Source organism: Trichosurus vulpecula, chromosome 2, assembly GCF_011100635.1.
Source record: "Trichosurus vulpecula isolate mTriVul1 chromosome 2, mTriVul1.pri, whole genome shotgun sequence".
NCBI classification, from domain to species: Eukaryota; Metazoa; Chordata; class Mammalia; order Diprotodontia; family Phalangeridae; genus Trichosurus; species Trichosurus vulpecula.
Genome location: NC_050574.1, coordinates 286,453,364 through 286,472,343, shown reverse-complemented (window position 1 = coordinate 286,472,343; position 18,980 = coordinate 286,453,364).

Here is an 18,980-nt window from a genome sequence, read left to right as displayed (position 1 = left end):
TGAGATCCTTTAGGATTCATTCTCCCCAAAAGGCAAGAATTTTGCATAGATCGGATATTTTCTCCATTAAGGTCCACTAAACCATATTTTAAAAAAATATTGGTTCATATTCACCCATAAGTTAAAAAATCTTATGATTAGGCTTCATTAGGTCATCAGGAGAAGGATAGAAATAGAAAATATGTTATGGAAAGGCTCGTTTTATTTAAGTTCAGAATAAAATAAATAAAATTTAAATTTAAAACAGGGAGCATAAAATACTTTCTCCAATAAAATGCAACAAATAGGAAAATATATTTCCATTGTATATTAGGTTAAAAAACAGAGATAGAGAGAAAGCTGAAACAAACAGATGAGAAAGAGAGGGACCAATACAATGAAGGAAAGAGAGATGAAGTCCTGAGAAAGAAATTGAAGCTCCAAGATTTTCCTTTCTCCCCAACTCTGCAGTCAAAATTGTCCTCTAGGTATTATGCCTAGCATTTACTCTTTCCTTTCTAAACTACTCCATTAGAAGAAAGCTCAGAAAAGAGAATTCCCCTGTGTACTATGTTGGGATCTTTGTCTTAATAGCCAGAGTTCTCTTTTAGATACAGGTGCCATTGTATTTATCAATTTTAACTGCAGGGAGTAGGGATGAACAACTGATAGACACTTTAATTTAGAAAACTTTCTGCAGGCCAAATGAAATTAAACTAAGGCTGAATCCAGGGCCAAAGGTTTCCCCACTCCTCACCTAGATGAACTCTCAAGATTCCTTAGAGCTATCTATATAAAATGAGAAAAGCCACAACTCAGCAAGTTGTTTACTGAGCACCTACTATGTGTGTTGTAGTATATTAACTGATACAGAGGATACAAAATAAAGGGAAGACATGGTTCCTGACCCTGAAGAGCTTACAATCAAGTTGAAGGAACACTTTATTAACATCTTGAGACATTCTTAAAGGAAGTTGATGGAAATAGGTTGGTGGAGGAGAAGTAAGAGGGTAATTCCATAGGGAGGACAGTGGAGTTGTGCAAGAGAAGGGACTGCAAAGTGAAAGGCACAAAGCAGGGAACTAAACAGATGTGCATTAGGAAGATGCTAAAGAGACCAGCCCAGCGTGAGGAAAGGAATGCTAGAAACAAGCTCTATTGGGGAATTAACAGAGATGAGATTGGATAGTTTGGGATGGGGAGTGGGGAGTTGACGGATGGCTTTGAATGCTAAATGGAGGAATTTAAATTTGATCAAATAGGCAATAGGGAGCCACTCTAGGTCCTTGAGTAAGCAATTCAAGAATAAATCAACACGAAGATTAACTAAATGAGGTAAGATGTGGTAGTAGAAAGAAAAGGGGAAAGTGGGAAGAGCACTGAGGAATGTATTATTAACTGTTGTGAAGTGGATGGGTGTGATTTAATAGGAAACATTCTTTAGGTTCTGCCCCTGTGGATACACTTAATTTGGCTCTTATGAGGCACAAGATTGGATAGATGCCCACAGAGAGATGAGAAAAGACACTATTTTCCTAAGGAAAAAAATCTCCATTGCAGGCTACAAATTGAAGCAGAAAGCTAAAAATCAGTTCTCTCTCTCCATCCATCTGAACATTTGCATTGCTATTACACTGATTTAACTATCTAGGATTCACATAAAAAGAACACTGAAGGGTACGGGAAAAGAGGAAAAAAACCCTGCAATAACCAGGAGAGTGTCTCTTCTTGTATTCTTCTTTGAGATTGTCTCAAATCTTTTCCACATTTCTTAAAATGTTGATCCCATTCTATACTCACTTTACTATAAACAGGCTTCCTCCCTTCCTCCCTTCTTATACCTTCCTCTCCTTTAGTCACATCCTTACTGCCTCTTCTTTTTTGCCCCTGAAAAGGATCAATTGTCCCTACTACCTTCCAAAGCTAATGCCTCCCTCTGGGTGCCCTTGATGTCACCACCCCCTTTTTTCTTCAGGACCCTGTTGCATCAATCATCCCCTTCTCAAGCAAATTCAATCTCTCCCTCTCTGCTGGTTCATTTCCTTTGTTTTAGAAATGTTTTCAGGTCTTAAGAGAACATTACATATGGTGACAACAATATTGTAAGATGATCAACTGTGAGTGGCTTAGTTATTCTGATCAATACAATGATCCAAGATAATTCCAAAGGATTTGTGATGAAAAATGCTTTCTACCTCTAGAGAAAAAACTGGTAGAAGATTGAAGCATATTTTTCACTTTCTTTAAAAATTCTATTTATTTTATTCTGAACTTAAGAAATAAAACAAGCATTTCCATAATAGAACAGAAAAGGATGATTGTATATAAATTGCAAATCTATTATGTACAACTTGCTATTACTTTTAAATATATAATAAAGTTATTATCTAATGTTCTCTTTTTCCTTTTTTCTTCTCCCCCTCCTGTCCCCCCCCCCAATTAGACACAGATACACACACATATGTAAAACCATGCTATATATATACTTCTATTTATCAGTTCTTTCTCTAGACGCTGATAGAATCTTCCTTCACATGTCCTTTGTAGTTGATTTGGATATTTCTAATAGTCAGAATGACTTATTCATTCAAAGTTGTTCTTAAAACAATATTGCTGTTACTGTTTACCATATCCTCTTGGTTCTGCTCATTTCACTCTTAATTATTTTGCTCAAGTCTGTCCACTTTTTCTAAGATCATTTTGCAGGGGACAACATGACTAACATGCAAATATGTCTTGCAGGATTTTACATGTATAATTGATATCATGTTCTTGCTTTCACAATGGGTGAGGAAGGGGAAGGAAGAAAAAGAGAATTCAGAGCTCAAAATTAAATAAAATGAATGTTTTAATAAACAATAAATTTAAAATAAAATAAAATGAATCTTCTCAGGTTACCTGTAGCTTAATATTTTTTTCCTTTGACTATTCAAATCCTTCATCTATTGTCTTATCAGCTTCCTTCCCACTACTCTGTTTACCCATGGAAAAATTTCTATTCGCTCTTCCTGCTTCTTTACTATTTAGCTCCTTGAAGTCTCACTTCTACCTCTACCATCCTTTTTACTCCTTCCTAGAACTGCTCTTTCTAAGGTTCTCCTATTTGCCAAATTCCATGGCCTTTTCTCAGTTCTCCACTTGTTTGACATCACAAGCTGCTTTCTTCCATAAACTCTTTCCTCCCTTGGCTTCTCTGGCAATGCTGACAGAGCTTATGGCCCTGGCTTTCCTCAATCCCATGAAATGTAGTTTCCTTTACTTTTACTTTACTTTACCTTTCCTTAATCCCTGAAAGTAGCACAAGATCGTTCTTTATTTTTGTTTTTGTAAGTATAAGTTATTGCACACTGAAGGGAACTACATGTGTATTTTATTGGGTGATACAATAACAACAACAAAAGGTAATTTTAAAGGCTTGCCGGTTTGAGTCCTGATTCTACATACCAACTCAAGGCAAGTTAACATTGTAAGCCTTTACTTTCTTCTTGATTAGGACTCTTCTGCCAGGTCTTAGCCTTAACGTATAACTCTTTGGTTGGTGGAGTCAGTTTGGTAACATTTCTTGGTGAATCGGCCTATTGGTATCTGCATCTCTAAATTTTAGCTTTGGGCATGGAAATCTAGAACCGCCTATCTTATCTATCTTCCAGGCAGGACTGAACTTTCCTAAATTTCAGTCTATGTTTGCATATTTTAAATATTTTAAAATGGAATAAATGTATATTTATATAATTTATCATCAAATTTGAAATAACAAAGTTGTATATAAGATAGTTACCACTAAATTTAAATGAACCTAGACAAAGATATCTAATTAGAAGGCATTGTGGGCAGCGGGAAGGACACTGAATTTGGATTAAAAGAACTTGTGTTTGAATCCTAGCTGAAATCCAATGGGATTGTGACTTGTTCAAGATCAAACAGTAAGAATTTGTTATTCTAAATTAAATAATTATTCTAAATTGAACTCTAAATTCTAAATGCTTCTATAAACACTTTTTGAGAAAATAGATCTGTTTGTTTCTTTATAATGTTCACAGGACTGTCTTTTGGATGTGATCTATGATATCATTGGTATAGGGAACTTCCATTGAGGAAATTCCCTCTACCAATGTAGATCAGCAGTTCCACTGTAATCTGGATATTAGACCTTCTTCATCCTTTTAGTCTTTCTTGTGTGGATGAACAAGGCAAACTGCTTTGAGTGATTTCAGATCTCTTTTAAAAGTCTTTGCAATGTCTTGTGCTTTCATGCATTTAAATCAAGCTTCTGGAGGATTTCACCATCAACAAAAAATCCCTCTTCAATGTGGACTCTGTTGAATCTCCTCTATCACAAAGGTACATATATTTGGCAACCAAAATATCTTCCTTTTTTATTTCTGAAGTTTGTTAGCAATCACTGAACAGGGGTATTTCTACTGCTATCTTTTTCAAGGAATCCTGGATGATCTCAATGTATTGATGAGAGGCATCTCCAGGTAAAAGATCCTGTAAGGCACTTTTTACAATCAACAAAGAATAAACACAATGAGGTTTTATATTTTCTAAATCCTTCAGTTAATTGTGAGATGATAAAAAGGTGGCTCATTGTTGCACATTGCTTGCAAAAACCTGCTTGCTCTTTTCTAATCAAAGATGCCTTTGATTAGAGATAGATGACTGCCAGAAAGATTTTATAAAGATGTAAAGTACATGTATAGCGTGGTAATGATCAATGCTTTTCAATTCACCTGTCTCAGTACAGACAGTTCTCTCTTTACATATGTAACATAGCACAAATTTGACTTTAGGTAAAGAATTTTGAAAGAAATTCTCATTCAAAAAAAATATAACCCTATGTTAACTATGTGCAGTACTGTGCTCTGTCTCCACTCCTGCCCCTTGCTCAGCACTCTGCAGCCTCCCCCATGACAAAAACAAAACAGAACAAAACAAAACCAAAAAACAAAAAACCCCAAGTGAAAGTAGAACATGTGCAGCTTGATGGGGTCTTGGCTTGAGACTTGGCAGGAGAGAGGAGACAGAGCAAAGGCCCTGTTCTGCCCCCGCCCTCTTCTCCAACCCTTGGGTCTCGGTTACATGTGTCTGCTTATTGCACAGCCCCCATATGTCTGCCTTTCCCTTCTTCCTCTTCGCTGATCAGCCCTGCTCCCCTGCCTTGCTTCTTTGTAGCTGCTTCCCCCTCATGTTCCTCTGCCTGCTTTGTTTCTGTCCCTGGTCTCATTGTGTCCTTGAACCATGTGCCTCCTTCCATAGGCATGCTCCTCCTTCCTGACTCCCTCCCTTCACTATATCAGCTGGCAAATTCACATTATATAAAAACTCTTTATATAAATGTAGAGGTAGTCTACTTAAATAAACCAAGAACTGTTTGTAATAAGAAGGGCTAAGATTTTTTCCACATTTTTTGTATTTTTTTCTTCTTTAGATACCTTTGCATATCAGTCTCTCAATACTCCATCATCATCCATCAGGAAACTCTTCTCTCATCCTTCATTTATTTTATTTATACATCTATGTTTCCCCCTCTTAGACTGTGAGCTTCTTGGTTTTTTTGTTTGTTTGTTTGTTTTGGAGGCAATAGGGGTTAAATGAGTCACCCAGGGTCATATAACTAGTAAGTGTCTGAGGCCGGATTTGAACTCAAGTCCTCCTGACTTCAGGGCCAGTGCTCTATCCACCATGCTACCTAGCTGTCTCAACTGTGGGTGGGCTTCTTGATAGTTGATACTGTCTTTTGCCTTCCTTTGCATCCCCAGAGTTTAGAACAGTGTCTAGCACATGGTAGGCATTTATTAAATACTTACTGATTGATTGACTGTCTGCATATATTCTTGGTGCAGTTGGGCTGCTTTCCCAGTCTTTGTTCTCTTCAGTGCTACTTACATCATATCTACAAGCAGCTTGGGGACTGAATGTTAGAGTCCAAGGGTGGTGTTTCCACTGTTCTTGATAGAGAAAACAGTTTGTTGATTTTTTTTGCAAATCTCTTACATTTTTCTTTTGTTTGTATTGTTCCTTCCATTTTCATCCTTGAAGGCCTTTATGATGGTTTTGCTTGGTTGTATATCTTTCCAACATTTCTTTACACTAGTCTCACCATCCTCTGCTTCATTCTGCTTTATGAGACAATGCTTCACAATCATCATTCACCCTTCATAAGATTTAAAAATGAGTTCATAGTCTATTTTTTCCCCTTGAAATCAAAACTAAATTCATCTCTTTGATGCCTCTACTGATTACTCCTGGTTCTGGCCTCTGGGACCAACAGACTAAGCCTAAAGCCTTTTGCAATGAGAATTCTTCACATATTTGGAAGATAGTTATTATTTCCTGTTGAGTCTTCTCTTTCCCACACTAAACATATCCCATTTCCTCCAAATGATACTCATATGAGGCAACCCTTCCGGTCATCCACTTCACAACTCTGGACCCTTGACTTTTCCCTTTCCCTTACCTTTGCATGCTATCAGTTACCAAATCTTGTTGATTTCACCTCTAAAACATTTTTCATAATCCTCTCCTCTCCAACCACACAGCCTCTACTCTAGTTCCAGAGTACAGAACAGCTCTTAGCTGGATAATTGCAATAGCCTTCTAATGGGTCATCTACCTTGTAGCCTCTCCCATATCCAAACTGATACTCCTAAAACACAAGTGATTCTACTCTCCGACTACTCCACTACATCTACAACCTCCTCCATGACAAAAACAAAACAAAACAACCACAAAAACCCCTAAAAACAAAAAACCAAGTGAAAGCAAAAGAACGTGTACAGCTTGATGGGGTCTTGGCTTGAGACTTGGAAAGACAGAGGAGACCTTTGCCCTGTTCTGCCATCTGCCCTCTTCTCCAACCCTTTGGTCTTGGTTACAAGTGTCTGTCTTAGTGTCCAGCCACCCCTATATGTCTGCCTTCCCCTTCTTCCTCTTCGCTGGTCAGCCCCGCCTCCTCTACTCTACTCCATCTTTCAAAATCTTCAATAGCTTCCTATTGTCTCTGTGATAAAAACTCTTCAGCATGACATTCAAAACTCTTCACAATCTGGCTCTCCATTGCCTTTCCTGAAATTTCTCATTACTTGCATTCCAGTCAAATTGGTCAGCTAGCTGTTCCCTGTAGATAACATTTTACCTTTTGCTTTTGTATCTTTGCCAAAATTGTCTCTCATGTCTGTAGTGTATTTCTTGTTCAACTCTGCCTTGTAGACTCCTTGGCCTCCCTCGAAGCGTAGTTGAGGCATCATCACTTCCTCAAGGCTTTTCCTGATCGCCCTCAGTCATTAGTCTCACTACCTTTTGAAATTATTTGTATTTTTTCTAATCTTTGCATCTATTTACTGTATACATATTGAATTCCTCCCCCAGCATGCCCTCCCCTCCACCATGTGGGAAAAGAATGTAAGTGCCTTAAAGAAAAAGATCATTTCATTTTTGTCTTCCTACACTCAGAACCCAGCACAGGGCTTTGTATGTAGGTGTCTAATCAGTGATTAGTGATTTGAATTGAATTACTTGGCATAGTAGGCCAAGCCTAAAGCAGGTTCAAAGTTTAAAAATGAAATGAACACTCATGAAGTGTAAATTTCCATTAAAACCTGACTTTACTTTTATGCATGAAAAGCACAGCATTCAAGCATACAAATGATATAAACATAAGTCTCCTCTCAAAGTCTCCAGAAGAAATGACATGAAGGAGGTTGGAGCTTAGGTGAAATTTCTGCCTCCTCTCACTCTGCAGGCTAAGCCTTTTATTTCTTAAGTTTACAGATGTGTGAGGAGCAGACAAACGCAGGAGGAAGAAAGAGGAAGAAACTATCTAGGGTGTCAGGAGGGGAAAAAGGAGCATGAGCTCTCTCTGTGGTTCACAAAATTCTGATGGGGCTGGCTTTCCCTCCCCAATGACAAGCAAACTCCTGCCACACTTGGTAAGGTTCTTTTGCCCTCTTTATGCTAGGGACTTTTCATTAGTTAAAACTCTCCAGATAGTTGTGATTATTGGTCAATGTCTAACTTTATCTGTTTCCTATTTCTTAGTCAATAGCTTCTTCAAACTGGCTGGGTTAGAACTACTGTAATCATTCAACATGCTGCTTATTTTTATCCTTTTCTTTTAAATTAGTGTTTACTTTGACTTTGGCCCTAATCTATTTATGATCTGACTGTGCACTGCTTATTCTTGAATGGCTGCTCTATCACTAACCAGTCATTTCCTTTCTGTCAATTGAATATTTGTAAAGTCATTTCATGCTTACTGTATCTAATCCCTTACTACATCTCTTTGTGAATAAAATATTTATAATGCACAAGTGTGAGACTTCCAATTAGTCTAATGACTGTTGGAGTCTTTCATTTCTTCATCCCAATCCATATTTTCCAACATAGTTTTTGCCTTTTTCTCCTGTGCCTATTTTTGCTTGAAATCACTAACATGGCAAGGGATCTGCTGATTTAATTTGTAGGATATTGTCAAGTTTTTTTTTTCATATAATCTTCCTATGTCTTCATTCTCTTCAGTGGATGTTGGTGCAGAAGCAATTATCTTCAGGGTTGTTATCATTCTCCAGGATCCAAATTAATCTAAGATCTTGATCTAGCTTCTAAGTCTTTTTATTATGCGTTATTATTAACTTTTATAAAAAATTCTGTAGTATTTTTGCTTTTCTCCATTTATTCTGCTTTTGCCGCATCCATTGCAAAGCAACATAACAGAATTAAAAACATTGCTTTTGTAAATTAGTCCTTTATCTCTTCCCTTGGTATTTTTGCTGAGTTATTATTTCCTTTAATGTGTTTATAAACCAATTAATATCACCTTGTATCCTGCTTCTTTTCTGTGTTTATTCAGGTTGTGGTTATGTAGTACTTTTGTTCCTAGGTTCTTCTTTGCTGCAGAATTTCTTTATCATGTGGGCACTTTTCCTTGACGTCCTCATTATTATTTTTTCTTGTTTTGTTTTCCCCTTATTATTGCTTCTATGAATTTTGTGTGTTTCAATATATTGAGAGACAGGACTCAGAATTTAACATGGCCCCTGCTGCTGTAATAGCAAAAATGGTTGCAGGGAGAAGGCCTGCCCTACAATTGGTAAGAGGAAGATGGCAGCTGTAGTAATTGTTGCCCAGCCCCAAGGCCTGATGATGTACTAACTCCTGGGGGCCATTGTTGTAGGGCCTCATTTCTTCCTGTTGATACTGCTGTCCCACATCTAGGGCAGTGGAGGCTCTGATTCCTCTGCCATGTCAGCCCTAGGTCACATCAGGGAGCTGGACAGCAGCCTACTTACCTTACTCTCTCTTTCTAAATGTTCCCTCTCTACCTCAGCTCCAGGGAATATTTGGGCAGTCTGAGAAGTCTTCTCCACTTCAGTCTGAGCTGCTTGGAGCCAGGGCAACAAGTGGCAGCAGTGGCTCATGGGGATCTGGGGTTATTTATAGTTTGTTTCCTTTTTCTCCTCCTAGCAATATTATCATTATGTGATGGTATAGTTTTGTGGTAGAGATGAACGGTGGTTTAATGGAGTTATTTCTTTATATGAATACTGTTTTCGTAAGCAGTCACATTTTACTACTGCTCATGGACTTCAGGCTTTTGTGTCTTTCTCATCTGGGATTCAATTGGCCAGCCCTCACCCCTCAGGCCCCTGTGTATCCTAGATAAGAAACACCACTTTTAAAATGGTTTCCCAAGCTATTGTCTCTGTGGGTTTCTTCTCTTGGTCTTCTCTCTTTATCCTGTGGAAATCTGAATGACTTCTTAAAACTCTCTTTTTTTTCCTTTTCCCTTTAGTCCATACTCTTTTCTTAGTGTATCTATTTAAAACAAAATTCCTTAAGCTAGACTGTAGTGATTGGCTCTGACTTCGGTGGTAAAATTTCTTTTTCTACTTGAATTCCTTAGATTGACACTGGACCCCTATAGCCAAGGAACAAAGGCTTACATCTCTATGGGGATGGCCTGGAATTCGGCTCATGCTCCTCCAAAGATGAGGTTTTCTTTCAGACTTATTATTTGCTCTAATTCTGATTAGAAGTATAGCTTCCTATTGGCTTGCCCCTATCTTTCCTCATATTGAATGGACTGAGAGGGCCAACTTCCCCTAAGGTCAACAGATATAGGACATCTATCCCCATTCTTTGCTACAGGGTTCCATTGATCTTGTTTTATTACATATTGCTCATTTCTAGTCTATTCCCTCACCTTTGAAACCTTGCAATACATACACCCCTCTTGAGAAGTACTCTACTAAATACCAGATAATAATTGGAAAGCATCAAAAGCAGACTATACATACACACTTAACAGAAGCTTTCCCTGACCCATAGTGACTAATCTTAGGCTGACAAATGCATAAGTTTTGTTTTTAACTCCTATCTTTCCTTGGACTCCTGTTTTCCTTCTAACCCCCTAAGTCTATGTTACCCCAAGGTTGTATCCTTGATGCTCTTCTTTTTGTTCTGTAAATTATTTTTTTCAGAAATCCCACCTATTAGCTCTATGAGTTAAATGAATAAGGAAATGGATGAATGAATGACAAAGCATACATTAAGAGCATAATATATAATTGATATTGCACTAAGCCCTGGAGATATAAATAAAAGCAATCAAGACAGTTCTTTCCATCAAGAAGCTTACATTCTAATGGAAAAAGATAACATATAATAAGGCCATAGGAAAAGAAAGTGAATCCACCCCATGGCTTGGAAATGACCTTGGAAATGGCTCTGGGCAAGATAAAGCAAGAGCTAACTTACCAGAACCCTGTGTCCCAGAGGTGTACTCGAGATTCCAATGGGCAAGGAATAATCAGAATGGCCAGAATGCAAGAGTCATGGTTCAGAATGGTTAGAAGGAGTTTGACTCCTAATTTTGTATTTCTAGTCTGAACCTTTCTTTGTGGTTCCCGTGTGAGATTTCTGCCTTGTTTGCCAGTACTTCAAACTTGATATGTCTAAAATAGAACTTTTCATCTCCTCCCCCATGTCTGCCTCACATCATGTCTTCTCTATTCCTCTAAATAATATCTACCATTATTTTGCTTGCCTGGGCTTGAAACCCTATGGGGATATTTGACTTCCCTCTCCTTTACTCTTATAGCCAATAAATCACCCAGTTCTGTTGTCTCCTCTTTGGTATCTGAGCTCCTTGAGAGTAAGGATGGTTTCATTCTTTGTATCTGTATTCCTAGAGAGTAGCACAGTAGTGCATGTCACCTAGCATGCACTACTAGCATCCTTGTCCACTAACTGGTGGACTAGCTGGTCTATCCAATTCTAGTCTCTTGCTCCTCCCAATCCATCCTGGACGTTGCCATCAAATTAATCTTATTAAAACTAAGCTCTATTCATACTACAGTACTCAAAAAACACCAATGGCTCCTTGTCTAAACTTATTAGCATGGAATTTAAAACCTTCTACTGACTGGAACCAGCTAGTCTTTCTTATTTATCCATATCCATTCCCAGAAATAACCTCAACCCTATAATTAATTTAAACTACTTGCCATTTTCCAGATAAATATCATGTATTTTAGTCTATGTGCTTCTGATCACTTTAACCAAATAAGACATCCAAAAGTTCTGTAGGTTGCCTTGGGACATACCAAATTCCTCTTATTATTATTGTAGGTATTCAACAACAAAGATTGGGTGACCACTATTTCAATGTGTTGCAGAAGTTATTCAAGCTGTTATTCAAGTATTGTTCAGATTAGATGACCATTGAGGTCCCTTCCAAATCTGAAATTCTGAGATATTATTCCACATACGCAAAACGGAATTCACCTTTTCTTACAAAACTGGACTGAACAAGTAATGGGGATAGAGGATTGTCTAGGCAGGAAGGAGTTAATGTTAGTACCAGGTCAGACTTAATAATTTTAACTTTCTCACTTTTTCCTTCTAATATATTTTATTAATATCCTATCCTTTTAAAGAATATCATAGTCATATTTTAATGATACCACCTGCCCATAAAACCCTCCCTTGTAACAAATAAATACAACTTTCTAATACGTAATTATTTACTTCTTACCATTAGAATATAAGCTCCTTGAGGTCAGGGACTATTTTCACCTTTCTTTGCATTCCTAGCACTTTGCATAGTGCTGTCACTTGGTCTAGTGATAGAGCACTGGACTTATAGTAAGGAAGACCCGAGTTCAAAGCCAGCCTCAGACACTTAATAATGGCTGTGTGACTATGGGCAAGTCACTTGATCTCTGTTTGCCTCAGTTTCATCATTTATAAAATGTGGATGATAAAACAATACCTACCTCTTACAGCAATTGTGAGGATTAAATAATAAATGTAAACTGCTTAACAAAGTGTCTGGTCCAAAAGAAGTGTTATAGAAATATTAACTATCATTATTAATTACTGTTGGTATGATCCTACACAGCTCATTTTATCTCTCAGCCTCAATTTCTTCATTTACAAAACAGAGATGACAATAACAACAACTACTTCACAGGGTTGTTGTGAGGATTTAATACAGATAGACCACTTTGAAAACCTTAAAGCACAATTTTGATGCTAGCTATCATAAGGGCTTAATATTGTTGACTGTCTGAGAAATACAACAACAAATAATTACAGTCACATATGACAGATGAATACATTGGCCACGAACCTGTAGATATATGCCTTATTCCACACTGATAGCCCACCAAGTCTTTGTTGCACAATGCAAGGCATGCCTTGCCATCAGTCTTCTGAAGTCATGATTGGTAATTTCTTTGTCTAGAATTCCGAAAGCTTTAAGTTTTACTTTCTTTTGAACTATTTTGCTCATTATGTAAATTGTTCTTACTTCACTCTGCATCATTCCTGCAGGGTTTCCCAAATTTATTTGAATTTTTCATATTTGACATTTCTTAGGTCACAATGTTATTCCATTACATTCATGTACTACAGTTTGTTTAGCTATTCCCCAGTCAGTGGATATTTACTTTTCCCTACTTTCTTTCCAGTTCTTTGTTAATGCAAAAAAAATGTGCTGATATAAATGTGTTTGGTATTAAAATATGTTTTCCTCTGTCCTTGACCTCCTACATTATGGTAAATGTACTGATAGTATTCACAGGTGAAATAATTTCATGATTTTTCAGAACTGTAATTCCAAATTGTTTGAAACTTGCAACAATTCACAACTCTACTAATAGTGCATTGTTGTACCTATCTTCCTCTTGAAGGATCCTCCAACCTTTACCATTTTTGTCTTTCATCATTTTTGTTAATCTGTTGGGTGTGAGTTAAAACCTCATAGCTGTAGCATTTTCTAATTTCTCTTATTATCAGTGATTTAGAACATATTTTCATATCATTGTTGATAACTTGCTTTTTATCTTTTGAAGACTATTAATGTTTTTTAGAGCTGATCTATTGGGAAATGGCTTTTTTCTTATATATTTGCATTAATTCCCAATTATTTTTTACTTTCTATGATAATTTCCTTTCAGATTTTTCTATTTTTTACGATGTAATCTTTTACATTTAGGTCATATGTCCATTTGGACCTTATTGTGATGTATGGCATGAAATGTTGTTCTAAACCTAATTTCTGCTGAACTTGAATAGGGAGCCTTTACTACTTGGTATGTTTGGCTTGACTGAAGACTCAATTGCTTGCTGTGTTCAACTGATTCTGGGTCTTGTTTATCTAGTCTATTTCATTGATCAATTCTACTATTTTCAACCAGTATCAAATCATTTTGATCACTATTAATAATTGTAGAAGATAAAAATGAACATCTCAATTTCCTGAAGTGCTTTTTCATAAGCAAAATCAATGCTGCTAGAATTAGGGGAAAATCAGTTAATTAGGAAATTCTTTTTCAGCCAATATCTCAGGAAAAGTCCTGATATCTGAGATATGTAGGGAACTGATACAAATACATAAGAACAAGAGGCATTCCACGTTAGCAAAGTAGTCAAAGGGCACAAATAGGCAGTTTATAGCATAGGCACATAATAGGCGTTTATTTGATGCTTATTGATTGTTGAATTTTTAAACTTTCAAAGCCCTCTATGATACCTTCTGTGGTAACTCCAGCAGAAAATGATAGCTTTTTCTTTTGTATTCTTGCATCATTTAGTTGATCTCATGTTTAACATGGCACTTATCACATAAATAGCCTTATATTTAAATACTTAGCCATCTCTATTACCTCCCTTGATAAACCGTAAGTTCCTTAAGGACAGCGATACAACTTTGTGTCTTCCTTAGAGTCCTGCAAATAGCAGGAAGAAACATCTAATAGTACTTTTGGAATGAATGCATATTTCCCCTTAGGAAAGATTCTGATACCATTTCTTTCCTGTAAATGATTTCCCTTTACCAATCATCTTTGTCATGTGGAGCTGCTTGAGGTATTGTTTTCACCATTTGTTTAGTGGTTTTGTTAACCACTTATTGATTATCTATATTCTAACCAAAACAAAACCGCAGAAAGAAAACTATAAAACTCTCCACCCTGCCCCCCCCCCCCCCCCCGCAAAGAGCAAGACAGAGGAAAATACAGAGCAAATATTTCCAATAAGGTCTGAAATCCAAGATATACAGGAAATTTACATATAACTATATAAGAACACAAGCCATTCACCATGCATGTCAAGAGGGGCTAAATCCTCATAAACCAGGATTGGGGCAAACCTGGTTTCCATTTTAGCCCAGTAAATTATCTATCTTTCTATCTTCTAAGAATATTTATACAAAATCATAGAAGGCACCTTAAAGTCAATTAGCTCAATATATCCATAATAATTGCTGACATTTACATAGCATTTGAAGGTTTCTGAAGCCTTTTACATACATGATTTCAATTGACCCCCACAACAACCTTGTCAGTTAATGCTACAGACATTACTATTCTTATTTTATAAATGAAAAAACTGAAGAAGAGACATTAATGACGTTAATGACTTGTTTAGAGTGACATAGCCATCGAGTGCCAGAGGTGAGGTTGAAACCCAGTATTCTTTTGAATCCAACTGCAGGACTCTTTCCACTGTGCTACACAGTCTGCCAGGAGCAGAAATTCTCTCTATATCAACTATCTCAAATGGTTGCTAGACTTTGTTTGAAGATAGTCAAGGGTGAGGAATTCAGAACTTTGTGAACAGACCATTCCATTTTAGGACATACCTAATTATTAGGGGGATTTAATTTTTGTCTTTTCCTTCTTACCTCAAGTACGAATCCTTGTACCTCCTACCTATTTGGCTTTAGTTCCATCCCCAAGGGCAAAGGAACAAATTCACTTTCTCTTCTACATGATTGCTCTTCAAATATTTGAAGGCAGCTACCATGTCTCCATAAATTTGCCCTTCTCCATGGTAAACATCTCTGGTTCCTTTGGTCAGTCTGCATATGACATGGTTTTATGTCCCTTCTCCTTCGTGATCTCCTTCTTAGTATTACTCTCCTGATGTTCAGTGCCTTCTAATTTTGGTCTGACCTATGCTTGGACAGGCAAGTGAGTCTCACTCAGTTGTTGCAGATTTTACAATTTATATGAGCAGTTCTAAATAGCTCTAAGAAGGAGCAGCTATAAATTGGTAATCTTGCTTGTAGTGAAATTTTTTTCCTATGGAAAATAGAAGCCTTAGGAGAGGAACGAAAAACTCAGTCTAGAATGGACTTCTTGTACAAGGAAACTTTACCTGCAACTCTGCTATACAGGCAGTCTATTCAGTGTATTTTTCATTCATCACCTTCTGATTTCTATGAGAAAAACAGAGTACAAAAAAGTAGGAGCATTCAGGAAGAAAAGAAATTAAAAAAAATCAAAACCTAAAACTTTTCCAAAGGCAGGCTTTATATGCACTTAAAGTCAATCCTAGAAGCCTTTAAAAACCTTACTAAATTGGTGGAAGCAAAAACTCCATTCATCTTGCATCCCAAGAGTAATGCTATCGTGATCCGTGTTCTGTAATTATGCTGTGTGCCTGCACAATAGGAAGGGGACATGAACAGTTAGCTCAGGGGGATCATTTCCAATCCTTTTGTTTCACTCAGAGCTACAATGCCCCCATCAGGGAAATCCAATGTGTTTCTTATCAGACCTTTTTTTGTTTTTAGTGTGAATTACCGAACAAGTCTCTAGATACTGATTTATATCTCTCCACAAGATAAATGTCAGTTTCTATTGGCACATTTCTATTCAGCCGCACCACTTTCAAATTATGTAAAAAGGTCGTGCAGGCAATTTGATTGCAGATGGTGGAACAAAACAGGCCAGAGAATCAGCAATGAAGGAAGAGCTTCTTTTTTTCCCCTTTTTTTGTTGTAAAATTGCAGGAGCTTAAAATGTATGTTCTGATGCCAGAGATCACCTCACTCAGTCTCTAAGTAATGGTTATTTGAAATTCATAACAAAAAAGAGAACTGAGTATCTGTCTATCTACTTACCTAGTGAGCTAGTTATCCATGAAAATAGAACTCATCATAAAGCTACTACTAATATAGTATTGCTATATCAGAGTGCTGCTGTGACCAACGCAGCCTCCTGTTATCTCCTATAAACCAGAATTTCTCTGAATTAACAGCAGTTAGAGAAAGTCCATTCTTTTCCCTCTACATACAACTTCTCTTTACCCAATAGTGGGAATGCTGGTATCTTTTTTTAGTTGTATGAAACAGAAGAAATAAAAGAATGAAACCAGTTGGCAGTGTCCTTAAAACAGGAGGAGACAAGCTCACTGAATGGCTCCAAATAGGATCAGAGATGGCAATATTTCCTGCTCCATTTCCTAAAACTAACAGCTAAGTGATGAGGAGTCTCACACATTGGGGAAATAGTAATGATACTAGTTCACGTGAAATTACGTTCTCTTCTTCCATTAGCCAATGCTCAAACCACCTAAAGCACTGTGACAGAGTCAAAGTCAGTTAGCAGATGACCACAAGTCAGGGGCCTGAAAGAAACTGGAGTCCCTCAGGTAACATGACCCATTATGCCCCAGGGTCCCTGCTCTTTCCTCCAAGTAGCAGCCGCTAGGATCTGGCTCAATGATGTGTCTTACTGATTTCTCATTATTACTGCTCCCCGGCTTTGAACAGAGGCAGCCACAGCATAGAGAATGATGGTACATTTAGGATAATAAAATCCTAGATTGAAAGCTATAAGGGACTCCAGAGGCCACCCAACCCAACCTCTTTACTTACAGATAAGGAATCTGAAGTCCACAGAGGTTAAGAGACTTTATAGCCACAGGACCAAAGTTTGAATTCCAACTCTGCCACTGACTTATGTATGACCTTGGAAAAATAATTTAACCTTTCCAGGCATCAGTTTCCTTATCTTCAAAGTGAGAGGTCAGACTATATAGTATCTAAGAGCCTCTTTACTGCTCCCAAATCCTCTGATCTAACTTGTATTCCTTCCACAGTAAAGGATGCAAGCCTTTTCCTGTTTGTTACTTGATAACAGATGACTCTTATGTGCTTTTAAGAGTTTTGCTGTTAAGTACAAGTACAAGCATATAGAAGGCTCACAATAACAAATGAAAGAGAAAAGTTTCTAATAATGGCTGACATTTACATAGGGCAGAGAGGTTGTACAGCGGAGAGAGTGCCAGGCCTGGAGTGAGGAATACACTGAGTTCAAATCAGGCCATAGACACTTACTAGCTGTGTGACCCTGGGCAAGTCACTTAACCCTGTTTGACTCATTTTCCTCATCTGTAAAATGAGCTGGAGAAGGACATGGCAAACCACTCCAGTATTTTTGGGGTGGCACAAAGAGTTGGATGTGACTGAAACGATCAAACAACTTGCTGACTCCAGGCCTCACACTCTATTAACTGTGCCACCTAGCCACATGTATTGGTATAATCTAGTCTATAGCTAGGTTATGGACACTTTATTGTTAATTTGGGTCTTAGGTGCAAATATATGGGGAAGTCTTTATTCTTTTTTTAATTCCTTCTTTGTCTTGACTACCTTTTATTACTAATAGTAGCTAGGATTTATTTACCTCTTTAAAGTTTGCAAAGCACTTTACACACTGTAACTCATCCAGCCTTTAATGACAATGCTGCAAAGGACACAACAAAAAAATTATTATCCCCATTTTACAAACGAGGAAGCTGAGATTTGGTGAAGTTAAGAGCATAGCTCATAGTCATATCAGCTGCAAATCCCTTTTCCTGACTCCAAATCCAGCCCTCTATATACTTTGCCCAGCTGATTGACTTCAGTATATTAAGTAAGAAAGATCTAACCTGATGATGTCCTGTTGAGAGATAGTGAACTTTGTAGCTGGCAGGTTTGATTTGGCAAGGAAGTTTAGAGGTTTTAACCTTTTAGAACCTGCTTCCCCATCCCTCTAGAGGTACCAGATTTGGAAGCTGAGGTTGTAGTGAAGGGAAGTTACTACCCTTTCTTTTGTGTATCCATTTGGACCTTATTATGTGTATGATATAAAATGTTATTCTAAACCTTATTTCTGCTAAACTGCTTTTCAGTTTTCTTAGCAGTTTTTGTTGAATAAAGCATCTTTAGTAGTCAGTGTCCTTGGGTTTAGTGAACGTTAGGCTACTTACTAGATTCACTTGATTATAGGTCTTTCCCCAGAATCAATTCCCAAACACAGACAAGACCTCCTTGACATTTTTCTTGTAAGGAAAATAACAGCCATATTTTTTTTCACCTTGAATCATCTGAGGAACATCTGAGAACAATCTGCAGAAGTCCTATTCTTGACCTCCTGGCTCCCTGTGCAAGAAAAATCCTTCCTTAGTTTTTCTCCAAGAGTTTTTTTTGCCAGGTTTCATGTCTCTTTTATCAGCTTTACAATTTCTGCCTTCATCCCACTGAAACCATTATAGTCTGTTTCCTAGAATCTCCTTCTCTTGCCCTTGACCTATTCTTTTTGCTTCCTCACAATTTACCTGAAGTAACTTTTCTTGGCCAATTTTTTTAAGTATCATTTAAAAATGGTTGTTTCTTCTTTCCTAGCACTGCCCTGGATTAGAATTTGAGTCCTCCTCTGAAG